The sequence below is a fragment of the Lissotriton vulgaris genome, unplaced genomic scaffold (assembly GCF_964263255.1).
Source record: "Lissotriton vulgaris unplaced genomic scaffold, aLisVul1.2 SCAFFOLD_1180, whole genome shotgun sequence".
Classification (NCBI taxonomy): Eukaryota; Metazoa; Chordata; class Amphibia; order Caudata; family Salamandridae; genus Lissotriton; species Lissotriton vulgaris.
The window spans coordinates 647078-661070 of NW_028246207.1; the positions used below are offsets into that span (position 1 = coordinate 647078).

At 49.7% G+C, this 13993-nt stretch overlaps 5 non-coding genes across 5 annotated transcripts; all 5 read left to right on the forward strand.

Annotated features, from left to right (window-relative positions):
• The first annotated feature begins 8868 nt into the window (after positions 1-8868).
• On the forward strand, positions 8869-9059 carry LOC147666051 (U2 spliceosomal RNA). The gene has a single exon (XR_015304882.1). It is a non-coding gene; the product is annotated as a U2 spliceosomal RNA (small nuclear RNA).
• A 947-nt stretch (positions 9060-10006) lies between these two features.
• LOC147666052 (U2 spliceosomal RNA) lies at positions 10007-10197 on the forward strand. The gene has a single exon (XR_015304897.1). It is a non-coding gene; the product is annotated as a U2 spliceosomal RNA (small nuclear RNA).
• Positions 10198-11158: 961 nt separating this feature from the next.
• On the forward strand, positions 11159-11349 carry LOC147666053 (U2 spliceosomal RNA). The gene has a single exon (XR_015304908.1). It is a non-coding gene; the product is annotated as a U2 spliceosomal RNA (small nuclear RNA).
• A 931-nt stretch (positions 11350-12280) lies between these two features.
• LOC147666054 (U2 spliceosomal RNA) lies at positions 12281-12471 on the forward strand. Its single transcript, XR_015304919.1, has one exon. It is a non-coding gene; the product is annotated as a U2 spliceosomal RNA (small nuclear RNA).
• Positions 12472-13402: 931 nt separating this feature from the next.
• On the forward strand, positions 13403-13591 carry LOC147666055 (U2 spliceosomal RNA). The gene has a single exon (XR_015304886.1). It is a non-coding gene; the product is annotated as a U2 spliceosomal RNA (small nuclear RNA).
• The last annotated feature ends 402 nt before the right edge of the window (positions 13592-13993 follow it).

Here is a 13993-nt window from a genome sequence, read left to right on the forward strand (position 1 = left end):
CGAGTTGTGTTCCCTAGCGAGTACCCCACCGTCTCCATGTACGAGTTAAAGTGCATGTAACTTCCCTCCTGTGCCAGCTATGAAGACGCAAATACATTTGCGTCCACCGTTAACATGTCCTCTTTCAGACCCACCATGAATGGGTTGAGTGGTCCGTTCCTAAGTATGCTATGCCAACGTCTTTTTGTAGTGTACTCCTACGTTTTTCAGCTCTGGCTAAAGTAGGCCCTGAATCTCTGCCACCGAACCTCTTTTCTGGCTTCTGACTCCGAGAATCTCTGCCCAGGCAGCCCCTGTACTCGTGAACTCTGACTTACTTTCAGCGCGGCCCCTCGCGCTCGGCTCAGCCTGCTGCCTGCCAAGATTGACTATAACCTTCGAGTTATCTGTTTCCCTCCCCGAAAATACATTCCTGCCTGCTAGCTCCAGTAAACATCCTTCCTCAGCTACAGGGCCAAAGGGCCGACCTGTCTCTATGCAACTAATTCAAGTAATTCATAGCTTCTGTTGCCATGCTCCCCTGGAAGGCCCCGTGCCCCACTTTTCTCTTACAGACATTCAGGCGCTTATACACGCACTCACAGTCAGTATAGAATAGCTTCTGCCCCAGAGACCTTTCCGCTCAGATAGCTTAGTTCCTAAACATCAGATATCAGATATGATAGAAGCACAAGTTGATCTGACATGCCAGACTTCTGTCTCTTTCCGTCAGTGCAAATGTCAAGTCCCCAGCACCCTCCGACTCCATGTCATGCACACGTCATGCAGCTGCGCGCGCATCCAAGTTTCCGATTTCTGCTGACATTGCAACATTTTCTGTTGGTGCCACCCCTTTGGTGACACCTACCTGTGACGTTTCTAGAACACACCTCTAGTTCACGCCTCTTGATTACGCACATGTACCACGTGTATACTGTTATCTTGTCTTCTCTCTGCTGTTACGCCTTCTATACTGTTTCCAATGATGCAAAATAAGTATATAAGCTATGTACTGTTAATAAAATGTAGCGCGCTCTATCCCTTCTGACACCCTGTGTGGTGTTCGGAACATGATAATTTGGTCTTGACCATTCCTTTTTAAGGAATAAAACCCCTAAGAACTCTAACACCACGGACTCTGTTTTCTTTCATTTCCAATTGAGTTATTATTGATTAAGTACTTACCTGCATAGAAATTAAGAGTAAATTATTTATTTACATCACCTGGATCATGGAAGCTGAACTGCTCTTTGCTGGAAAACGAGGAGTTATTGGTGAACCTTAGAGTCGTACATGTAGAGTGGAGGGATATGAGAGACTTTCACTCCGCCGGCGAGTGGTGGGAATGGGTGATGGGCAGGTTCCGGAGCTTCTTCAAGGATGCAAGCCGAGCTGCTGCACAGGAAAAGGACACATTCAAGAGGCTGCAGAGCAAGCTGCAGCAACTAAACACACTCTAGCTCCGGGGATGTGACGTTGATGATGAATTGGAGGAAACCCAAATAGGGCTCACGGAGAAGAAAATCATCTTCTGGACCAGAACCGAGAAATATGACTCTTTTTTCTTCAAGACACTTCATTCAGCCCACACATCGCTTGTAGAGTTTTGGGACTTGGAGGGCAACCTCCAAAGTGAGAGAGCACGTCATGCATGTTGTAGCTGTCTTTTATGGTGAGCTTTACTCGCTAAAGTCGTCGGAGAGATCCCAGGTGGATAGTTTCCTGGAGTGCATCTCGAAGACACTGGGTCTGGAAGAGAGAGAGTGCCTGAACGCGCCCTTCACCCTGGAAGAGCTGCACTTGGCCACTACGAACTCAAAGATGGGCAAGATGTGTGGACGGTCTCCCAGTGGAACTTTACGTCAAACCCTGGGACCTGATTGGCCCAGACTTGCAGGACCGCTACGAGGAAATGGTGGGTAAGGGCAATAGGCTGCAATCCTTGTTTGAAGGCATGATAACACTTTTGTACAAGCAGAAGGAATAGATAGAAGACATCCTTAATGTGGACTACAGAATCCTCATGTCAGTGATGGCCAACCGTCTAAAGAAAGTGATAGCGGAGATAGTTCACCCTGACCAGTTCTGTGGGATACCTGGTTGGCAAATCATGGACAGTCTGGCCCTGGTACGGGTCAAGATCGAGTATGTCAAGAGCCGCAAGGTTCTGATGGCGTTGGTCAGCCTGGAACAGGAAAAGACGTTCAACAGTGTTTCCTATGAGTTCATGGACTGGACACTCGGAGGTCTTCTGCACGGACGGAAAGTCTTTGAAAGAGCTGGAGAGGACTTGTATCAAGTTTGGAAAGGCATCAGGAGCGAAGATCAACAGTGCAAGTCAGAAACCCTACTCTTCGGCCACTAAACCCTCACCCGAGACCCACTGCCATTCCCCATCACGCAGGACCTCCCGAAGATCCTTGCAGTCAGGTTTGGCAGAAAAGGTGCTGCAGAGAAGACATGAGACGAGAGACTGGCAAATACCAAGCAGAAGCTAAGACTCTGGAGCCTCTGGAAGCTAACGATCGAAGGGAAGTCTTTGGTCCTGCCGAACGAGACCTTGCCAGTGCTCTACTACGTCGCTCAAGTGTGGCCGGTGCAGAGCCGTACAGCCAAGGCCATCACAAGATTGATCTTCTATTTCATTTGGAGCTCGAAGATGGACAGAGTGAAGAGGGAGGTGATGTTCAAGACCCACGATCAGGGAGTGCCGGACATTGCCACCATCTTGAGGGGAATCTTCAAATGGCATTGCGTGAGGAGCACCATGAGGACCCAAGATGAGAGCCGGATTTCTGATGGCATGTTTCTTCCTGTTTTTAATGGAGACGCCTTAGATGGGCAGAATGAGTGAGTGCCGTCCCCTACAACTGGGACACTCCGGGGTTCTACCAGAAAGTGGGAAAGTTCATCAAGGAGTTTGGTCTGGAGGCTGGCGCCTCAGCCATGTGGAGTCCGAACATCGTCCAACACCAGGTATGTGTGAAGGACGTCAGTGAACCGATCGGCCACCCTGCCCTCTGCCACAGTGGACCAAATGTGGGAGAATGTTGCCTCCAATCCCCATACTAACCAGCTCAAAGACATCACCGGGATGGCCATCCAAGGAGATCTGCCAGTGAGACCCTTCATGCACGCAAGAGGGCTCATCCGATACAAGTCCTGGCAGAGAGGGTGCCCTGCGGACAACACTACCTAATAATAATAATAATAAAAACATTTATAAAGCGCCTGGCTGCACAAACAGTGTATCCCCGCGCTGACTGCAGACAAAACTAACAGAGGGAGAGGACGGAAAGGGAGTAGGGCAGTATTATTGGGGGAAGAGATGGGTTTTTAATCTGGCTCTAAAAAGGGTTTCTGAGGGTTCCATACGCAAATGGACGGGGAGGGCATTCCAGTGTTTTACTCCAAGGTATCGGAAGGAGCGACCTCCCATTTTGGCTCTGTGAATACGAGGGAGTTTGAATTGTGTCATTCCTGAGGATCTAAGATCTCTTATCGGACAATGGATGGTGAGAAGGTTTCTTAGATAGATAGGTCCCTTGTTATGGGCAATCTTATGGGCATAGCAAAGGCTTTTCAATCTAATTCTTTCCCTAACAGGGATCCAGTGAAGTTTGGCCAGCACCGCTTTGGAAGATGTTCTTTTAGGAAGACCCAGTACCATGCGGGCGGCTGCATTTTGAATGCATTGTAACTGCTTTTGGTTCCCTCCTAATAGGAGAACGTTTCCGTAGTCCAAATGGGGTGTTATGAGCGCGTGTACAATCGTTTTTCTGGCTTCCGTCGGGATGGATCTATGATTTTTCTCAGGATTTTTAGCGTGCCAATGCACTTAACTATTGTTTTGTTAACTTGAGATTTTCCTGAAAGATCCGAGTCAATCATAATCCCTAGATTTTTAACCTTCTCTACGGGGCGGGGAAAGTCACCCAGAGCTGCCGGCCACCATGCCTGGGACCATATTGAGGTTTTGTTCCCGACCACTAACACCTCCGTTTTGTCTCCATTTAAACGGAGGCAGTTGTTGTTCATCCATGTGGCGACAGCAGCCATGCAGCCAGAGAAATTGATGGCAGATTTCTCACTGTCTGGGGTAAGCTTGAACATAAGCTGGGTGTCGTCAGCGTAGCTAACAATGCCCACCCCAAAGTTCTCTACGACGCGAGCCAGGGGCTCCATATAGATGTTGAATAAGGTAGGGCTCAAGCTAGAGCCCTGTGGAACCCCGTAGCTCACGTCACGAGAGGATGATTTGAAGGGTGGGCAATGTATCCGGAACGATCTTTTAGTGAGGAAAGAAGCCAGTGCATGTTCCTTCACTCCTATATCCGAAAGTCGGGACAGCAGCGTGGCATGTAGCACAGTATCAAAAGCTGCGCTTAAGTCTAACATGACCAACGCTGCTGTCTCTCCCTCGTCCACCATCTTGCGAATGCATTCCGTGGAATATAAAACAGCTGATTCTGTGGAATAGCCAGGTCTAAAACCTGATTGTGTCGGGTGGAGAACATTTTCTGATTCTAAAAAAGCCATAAGTTGTTTATTGACTATTTTTTCTATAATCTTGGCACATTGTGGCAGGAGGGAGATGGGCCTGAGATTTTGGAATTGGATAACAGGGATATTCGTTTTTTTTTTTTTTAGAGGAATAACTTGTGCTGTTTTCCAAGCCTCAGGAACATAGCATTCTTTAAAGGAAAGGCTTATCATGTATCTTAATTGGTCAATGAGACACTTTTCCATGATGTCTTTGCTTTTTGCCAGAGGACACACATCATTTGGGGAACCTGAGTGAATACTATTGATGATGATGGCCAGGTCTTGCTATGCTATGCTATGCTATAGTGATTTATATAGCGCACGGCTGCCTCAGCAAAGGGGCGTCCCGGCGCTGCGGAAGGACAGAGTACAGTGAGGTGGAGACGCTAAGGAGGGAACTATTGTTGAAAGAGGTGTGTTTTGATAGCCTTTCTGAAGACTAGGAGATCCTGAATCCCGCGGATAGCTTCAGGGAGACTATTCCATAGCTTGGCCGCTAGGAAACTGAAAGAGCGGCCGCCCACTCTAGCCAGTCTGGTGCGGGGGACGATCGCAAGATGCTGCCGCTCTGACCGGAGTGATCTCCTAGGGATGTACTCTGACAGAAGTGGGCGAGGCATGGGGGGGAGGAGGTTTTAAGAATTTTGAAAGCGAAGCACAATGCTTTGAACTGGACCCTTTTGCCCACCGGGAGCCAGTGCAGTTTCTTCAAGGTTCCCGATATAGAGGAATGGCGCGGGAGACCAACCAGAGCCCTGGCGGCCGCATTCTGAACTCTTTGCAATCTAGTGATTTCAGCTAGGTTAGCTCCCAATAAAAGGGAGCTCGCATAGTCCAGTCTGGAGAGAATGGTCGCCTGGATGATAAGTTGACGAGTGCGGCAATCAAAGAACTTCAGAATGGGCCTGATGTTACGCAAAACGCCAAAGCATGTGGCGGCAACTTTTTTGGTGTGGTGCGTGAACTTTAAAGCAGAGTCCACCCAAACTCCCAGGTTTTTGACACATTCCTTAGGCGTAGGGGGAGGGCCTAGCACATCCGGCCACCAGTTGTCACCCCAGGACGAGGTGTTTTTGCCCAGGAGGAGAATCTCCGTTTTCCCGGCGTTTAGTTGAAGGAAATTCGCCGTCATCCAGTTGGTGATGTCAGTGAGTGTCTGTTTGAAGTGTTGAGCCTCCAGACCACTGTTGTCATTAAGTGACACCACCAACTGGGTGTCGTCGGCGTAGGAAACCAGGGCAAGTCCATTTCTTCTAGCTACCTCTGCCAGGGGGCGGACATATACATTGAACAGGGTGGGGCTCAGGGAAGAGCCTTGCGGCACTCCCTGTCCAATGTTATGTTCCTCCGAGATGTAAGGAGGGGTAGAGACTCTAAAAGACCTGTTGGAAAGGAAGTCTCTAAACCATTCCAGCGCTGGCCCTGTGATCCCAATCTCCTCCAATCTCGACAAGAGGACCTCGTGTGACACCGTGTCAAAGGCAGCACTGAGGTCCAACAGGACCAGTGCTGCCGTGCCTCCGGTGTCTAGGATGGTACCTTTATTGTCAGGTGTGGTAAATTTGGTAAGGATTGACTTTTGAGTGGGTGGGTTTCTGGTCTTTGTCTCTTTTCCTGATGTAGAAGATTTGGGAAAGGTAGCGTGAATTTTCTCAACCTTTCTGACAAAGAAGTCAGCTATTTCTTCGCATATGTCATTAGAGTAGGTATCCTGCGTATCTAGACATGTTGTATCTGTGAGTTCCTTATAGATGCGGAATAATTCTTTTGTAGGATTGGTGGCCTCTTCAATTCTAGTTTGAAAAAAAGCGCTTTTTTCCTCTCTTATCAATTTCTGATATGATTTTAGTTTCAATTTATAAATTTCCTTAAGTTCAGGAGAGTAGCATTTTCTCCACTTGCGTTCTGTCGCTTTGCAGTGTGACTTAGCGATTTTAAGTTTTTCCGTGTACCAAGGTTCTGACTTAGTTCTCCTAACTGGGGGCTTCGAGGTCCACGGGGCAATTTCATCTAATGCCTTGCTCAACCATAATTCATAGTTGTTCCAAGTGTCTCGCAGGGAGTGTCCTGTGGGCGGGGGGTGTTTTTTTAATTCGCTGATCAAGCGTTCAGGGGTGTAGTCTTTCCAGTTTCGGCGCTTTGAAAACAGAGGTTTATTAGGAGCATTCTTAGTGATGTTAATGGGGATGTTAAAAGTGATTATGTAATGGTCTGACCAGATTATAGGGACCGGGGGGGATATTTCAATTCCTTCCCAGGTGGCAAACACAGGGTCAAGAAGGTGGCCATGTTGATGCGTGGGGTTGGTTGATAGCAATGTTATTCCCAACGCATGCAATTCTGTCTTGAGTATTTTAGCCTCTTTACCGTTATCATCTTCAAAATGAAGATTCAGGTCACCTAAAATCATAAAATTGTTATGCTTTATAGCTAACTGAGTAGCTATTTCTATTAGTTGGCTGCAAAAAGGGGTTGCATTGCCAGGAGGGCGATATATAAGAAGACCAGTAACGGTCATCATCGGGGTCAGTTTTATTGATGATGGCTTTGTTAGTGAGAGTACATTCCAATTCCTTTTTGCAAATCAATGCGAGTCCTCCACCGCGTTATTTAGGCCTATCAATTCTAAGCAAACTGTAGTTAGGAGGTATTGTCTCTAAGATGTTGGGGGATGAAGATTCCTCTAACCATGTTCCAGTAAGAAACAATACATCGAAATCTTGTTTGTGCAGTAGATCTCGTATTTCCGTTTTGTGTTTAATCATGGATCTACAGTTAAGCAGCATCATTTTTAATTTGGGCTCGGGGGTGTCACAAGTAGGAAAGGTAGGGAATGAATAGTTACATAACTTGCAAAGTGACGGGATCATCGTAGGGTCAATGGTATGTCGACAAGGTTTAGTGGAGATCTTACCCAGTTCTAGAAGGGTAGTTCTCGAATAATGAGTTCTTGGCTGATCAACCGTCCTATCAGTCAACCGATGTGGGTCAGTGGGGCCATGATGTACTGCCCCGTGCCCCGTCTGGTCGCGGACGGGCGCAGACGGGCAGGACTCTGGCTTGACTCCGGCGCGCGATCGGCGCACTCGCAATGCGCGTCCGCTGCGTGGAGCCATGGACGTATGATTAAATGCCCTCGGTAGCGCGACGTGCAGCGCGAGCCCTCACTAAGATGGCCGCTGCCTGACTTCAATACTTGCCTAGACCCCACGGGTGCCGGTCATAGGACTGACCACACCCCCAGGGCAGGCGAGTAAGTGTCTCTCAACTGAAGATTCAATAGAATTAAAAGAACAATAGTCTTTGCCTAGATCGGCGCTGAGTAGGTAAACAATGCGCTTTTACTTAATTCACTTCTGGGATACCAGTCGATGTGCTTTTAGCTCAGTGCAGGGGGGAGGTAAAGGACACACAGGGAAAAAGATTAAAACCAAAGGTACTGTGGGTTTAAAAACGATCCTCCCGGCTCAAGCCTCAGGAGTAAAGTCCAAGGTCCTACCATCTCTTTTGGGAGTGTGAATACGCACAGGACCTTCTGAAGGCCCTAGGCACAGAGCCTGGGACCTGGATACCAACATAATGCATTACAGCGGACTCTGTGATGTATGGCCTGTTCCTAGCGACACACAAACTCTGGGACCTCCAGTACTGCTGGAGGGAGGCTCCTGTGCTGCTTTAAAGATGTTCTTCTGTTTTCTGAAACCAACTGGTAGTTAGGAACGAAACATCGACCCTGGCGTGCCGAAAGATGATCCACAGTCTACTGCGTGACTATGCTGCACAGTATGGCTCAGATGAAGACAGCAATGACCAAACATGAGGACCCAAAGGGGTCCCCTTGTACCCTTACACAGGGGGGACAAAAAGGATCAGGCAACAAAGAAGGCAACGACAACTGAGGACCTAAAGGAATCGCCTGAACCTACCTGGAGTGGGAGGGGGGAAGAGGTGCAACAAACCTCTTTGTCCTTTTTCACTATAACCCAGAAACTGGATAGCGATGGGATAGGAGAATGCAGATGGAGACGAGACAGGTGGAGTAAATGTAATTATTTACTGTATGTATTTGACTAACATGACCTTTTCCCTTCATAGGTAAAAGGTCAACGAGATAGCGTGTGCACTTGTTGTCAAGATTCTTACCAACGACTTACGAATAATAGGGTATTGTGGAAAGCTGACGATTGATGTATATGAAACAGAAACGAGCCCCTGACAAAGAAAAAGAAAAAAAAAAGAAAAAGAGAGCGAAAGGGCGGCCAGCGACGTTGCGAGGGAAGACCCCGGTCCGGGTGACCAAGGTAGATTGCTTCGGGAGGCGTTAATTCTGCCACCATTCTGGTTATCGCTTCTCGGCCTTTTGGCTAAGATCAAGTGTAGTATCTGTTCTTATCAGTTTAATATCTGATACGTCCTCTATCTGGGGACCATATATTAAATTGATTTTTGGAACAGGGAGATGGAATAGGAGCTTGCTCTGTCCACTCCACGCATCAACCTGGTATTGCAGTACCTCCAGGAATGGTGCACTTCCCCACCCGGGGAAAACAATGCTGTTGAAAAATAGACGAGAAAACGAAAGTAGCGCTTCACTACCAAACCCTGTAAAGTGGCGCTATTGTGTTTGCGTGTGAATAAAAGCAAACTGGTCACTGTGTCTTGCCTTAATTATGTATGTATTTTACTTAATTGCCACTTTGCGGCCACCCGGCCGTGCGTTATTTATTTATTTTTTTAACTTTTTTTTTTCTTCCATTTTTTTCCCTTCTCCATCCAGACGCTGCACTTTGAAAAGAGACAAACGTGGGGAAAAGACTGTTTTTGCAGCAGCAGAGTTTCATTGGTTTTTGGATCCATTTCACTGGGGAACGAATGGAGGAAGGTTCTCAGCAAGTCAGTAGGATGGATGGATGGAGGGAGGGAGGGAGGGAGGGAGGGAGGCAGGCAGGCAGGCAGGCAGGCAGGCAGGCATGCCGAGAAGTGGGCACTGCCCTTGGCTTCTCTGAGCAAGAAGAAAAATACAGAGTCCTTTTCCTTCTCTGCCCGCCCCGCCCGTCCCCGAACGGCCAAGCCTTATCTATAGGCCTCAGGCTGCAGGGGAGCAGTGTCCCGGGCAAGCGAGGGCGAGGGTCCGGCCACTTCCGGCCAGGGAGCTGTCCAGGGCTTCCTGGCCTGATTCCCAGCATCCCCTGGCTGCCAGGCTTTCCGGCCAGCCGGCTGGAAGCAGTGCTCAGGAAGGGGCGGGGCATGCAAATACTATAAAGAGGACAACGTGGGTATGCAAAGTGACGCCGAGGAGGACTCTGGGAGCCGGGGGAAGGCCTGAGGCCGGGGCCTCCTTTCCACCGGCACATGCTGAGCTCTTGCCGGGAGTCAGAAAAAGAGGCGAAAGGGCGGCCAGCGACGGTGCGAGGGAAGACCCCGGTCCGGGTGACCAAGGTAGATTGCTTCGGGAGGCGTTAATTCTGCCACCATTCTGGTTATCGCTTCTCGGCCTTTTGGCTAAGATCAAGTGTAGTATCTGTTCTTATCAGTTTAATATCTGATACGTCCTCTATCTGGGGACCATATATTAAATTGATTTTTGGAACAGGGAGATGGAATAGGAGCTTGCTCTGTCCACTCCACGCATCAACCTGGTATTGCAGTACCTCCAGGAATGGTGCACTTCCCCACCCGGGGAAAACAATGCTGTTGAAAAATAGACGAGAAAACGAAAGTAGCGCTTCACTACCAAACCCTGTAAAGTGGCGCTATTGTGTTTGCGTGTGAATAAAAGCAAACTGGTCACTGTGTCTTGCCTTAATTATGTATGTATTTTACTTAATTGCCACTTTGCGGCCACCCGGCCGTGCGTTATTTATTTATTTTTTTAACTTTTTTTTTTCTTCCATTTTTTTCCCTTCTCCATCCAGACGCTGCACTTTGAAAAGAGACAAACGTGGGGAAAAGACTGTTTTTGCAGCAGCAGAGTTTCATTGGTTTTTGGATCCATTTCACTGGGGAACGAATGGAGGAAGGTTCTCAGCAAGTCAGTAGGATGGATGGATGGAGGGAGGGAGGGAGGGAGGGAGGGAGGGAGGCAGGGAGGCAGGCAGGCAGGCAGGCAGGCATGCCGAGAAGTGGGCACTGCCCTTGGCTTCTCTGAGCAAGAAGAAAAATACAGAGTCCTTTTCCTTCTCTGCCCGCCCCGCCCGTCCCCGAACGGCCACGAACGGCCAAGCCTTATCTATAGGCCTCAGGCTGCAGGGGAGCAGTGTCCCGGGCAAGCGAGGGCGAGGGTCCGGCCACTTCCGGCCAGGGAGCTGTCCAGGGCTTCCTGGCCTGATTCCCAGCATCCCCTGGCTGCCAGGCTTTCCGGCCAGCCGGCTGGAAGCAGTGCTCAGGAAGGGGCGGGGCATGCAAATACTATAAAGAGGACAACGTGGGTATGCAAAGTGACGCCGAGGAGGACTCTGGGAGCCGGGGGAAGGCCTGAGGCCGGGGCCTCCTTTCCACCGGCACATGCTGAGCTCTTGCCGGGAGTCAGAAAAAGAGGCGAAAGGGCGGCCAGCGACGGTGCGAGGGAAGACCCCGGTCCGGGTGACCAAGGTAGATTGCTTCGGGAGGCGTTAATTCTGCCACCATTCTGGTTATCGCTTCTCGGCCTTTTGGCTAAGATCAAGTGTAGTATCTGTTCTTATCAGTTTAATATCTGATACGTCCTCTATCTGGGGACCATATATTAAATTGATTTTTGGAACAGGGAGATGGAATAGGAGCTTGCTCTGTCCACTCCACGCATCAACCTGGTATTGCAGTACCTCCAGGAATGGTGCACTTCCCCACCCGGGGAAAACAATGCTGTTGAAAAATAGACGAGAAAACGAAAGTAGCGCTTCACTACCAAACCCTGTAAAGTGGCGCTATTGTGTTTGCGTGTGAATAAAAGCAAACTGGTCACTGTGTCTTGCCTTAATTATGTATGTATTTTACTTAATTGCCACTTTGCGGCCACCCGGCCGTGCGTTATTTATTTATTTTTTTAACTTTTTTTTTTCTTCCATTTTTTTCCCTTCTCCATCCAGACGCTGCACTTTGAAAAGAGACAAACGTGGGGAAAAGACTGTTTTTGCAGCAGCAGAGTTTCATTGGTTTTTGGATCCATTTCACTGGGGAACGAATGGAGGAAGGTTCTCAGCAAGTCAGTAGGATGGATGGATGGAGGGAGGGAGGGAGGGAGGCAGGCAGGCAGGCAGGCATGCAGAGAAGTGGGCACTGCCCTTGGCTTCTCTGAGCAAGAAGAAAAATACAGAGTCCTTTTCCTTCTCTGCCCGCCCCGCCCGTCCCCGAACGGCCACGAACGGCCAAGCCTTATCTATAGGCCTCAGGCTGCAGGGGAGCAGTGTCCCGGGCAGGCGAGGGTCCGGCCACTTCCGGCCAGGGAGCTGTCCAGGGCTTCCTGGCCTGATTCCCAGCATCCCCTGGCTGCCAGGCTTTCCGGCCAGCCGGCTGGAAGCAGTGCTCAGGAAGGGGCGGGGCATGCAAATACTATAAAGAGGACAACGTGGGTATGCAAAGTGACGCCGAGGAGGACTCTGGGAGCCGGGGGAAGGCCTGAGGCCGGGGCCTCCTTTCCACCGGCACATGCTGAGCTCTTGCCGGGAGTCAGAAAAAGAGGCGAAAGGGCGGCCAGCGACGGTGCGAGGGAAGACCCCGGTCCGGGTGACCAAGGTAGATTGCTTCGGGAGGCGTTAATTCTGCCACCATTCTGGTTATCGCTTCTCGGCCTTTTGGCTAAGATCAAGTGTAGTATCTGTTCTTATCAGTTTAATATCTGATACGTCCTCTATCTGGGGACCATATATTAAATTGATTTTTGGAACAGGGAGATGGAATAGGAGCTTGCTCTGTCCACTCCACGCATCAACCTGGTATTGCAGTACCTCCAGGAATGGTGCACTTCCCCACCCGGGGAAAACAATGCTGTTGAAAAATAGACGAGAAAACGAAAGTAGCGCTTCACTACCAAACCCTGTAAAGTGGCGCTATTGTGTTTGCGTGTGAATAAAAGCAAACTGGTCACTGTGTCTTGCCTTAATTATGTATGTATTTTACTTAATTGCCACTTTGCGGCCACCCGGCCGTGCGTTATTTATTTATTTTTTTAACTTTTTTTTTTCTTCCATTTTTTTCCCTTCTCCATCCAGACGCTGCACTTTGAAAAGAGACAAACGTGGGGAAAAGACTGTTTTTGCAGCAGCAGAGTTTCATTGGTTTTTGGATCCATTTCACTGGGGAACGAATGGAGGAAGGTTCTCAGCAAGTCAGTAGGATGGATGGATGGAGGGAGGGAGGGAGGGAGGCAGGCAGGCAGGCAGGCATGCAGAGAAGTGGGCACTGCCCTTGGCTTCTCTGAGCAAGAAGAAAAATACAGAGTCCTTTTCCTTCTCTGCCCGCCCCGCCCGTCCCCGAACGGCCACGAACGGCCAAGCCTTATCTATAGGCCTCAGGCTGCAGGGGAGCAGTGTCCCGGGCAGGCGAGGGTCCGGCCACTTCCGGCCAGGGAGCTGTCCAGGGCTTCCTGGCCTGATTCCCAGCATCCCCTGGCTGCCAGGCTTTCCGGCCAGCCGGCTGGAAGCAGTGCTCAGGAAGGGGCGGGGCATGCAAATACTATAAAGAGGACAACGTGGGTATGCAAAGTGACGCCGAGGAGGACTCTGGGAGCCGGGGGAAGGCCTGAGGCCGGGGCCTCCTTTCCACCGGCACATGCTGAGCTCTTGCCGGGAGTCAGAAAAAGAGGCGAAAGGGCGGCCAGCGACGGTGCGAGGGAAGACCCCGGTCCGGGTGACCAAGGTAGATTGCTTCGGGAGGCGTTAATTCTGCCACCATTCTGGTTATCGCTTCTCGGCCTTTTGGCTAAGATCAAGTGTAGTATCTGTTCTTATCAGATTCACAGCGCGGTTTCTGCGCAGCTGAATATTGATTTGAGTGGAACTACGACTTTGACTTGTGAGGCGAGTAAATTTGCTTTATGCAAATTTATGCAAATTTATGCAAATTTTCGTGACGGCCCGACGCACTTTTAACTAAGGCGGAGGAGGGACACCAGCGTGCTGGTGCCTGTTTGTTCACTAGGAACGCAAAGTAGAACCCCCAAGGGCCTGCGGCCAGCTCCTAGAGCACAGGTAACGTGACGCGCTTCTATCTCTCTCTCTCCTGGCGTTTGGGTGGACTAATGCTGGAGGCTTAAAACACCTCCTAACATCCTTCACAGGCCTGAACAGCACCCAGATCTCTGGTAAGGGGATTTATGCTTAGGTGGAAACACCTATAACCCTGCCCTAGGTCTTGGGAGTGACTGATCAGTGTTTCTTGCACTACAGACCTCTAAGGTCTGTTGGGAGACACCCCAGGAACCCAGGCGGACGGTCTAAGGGCAAACTTGGTAAACCAGTGGTACCCCAGTAATTACCAGGTGCACCCCCCC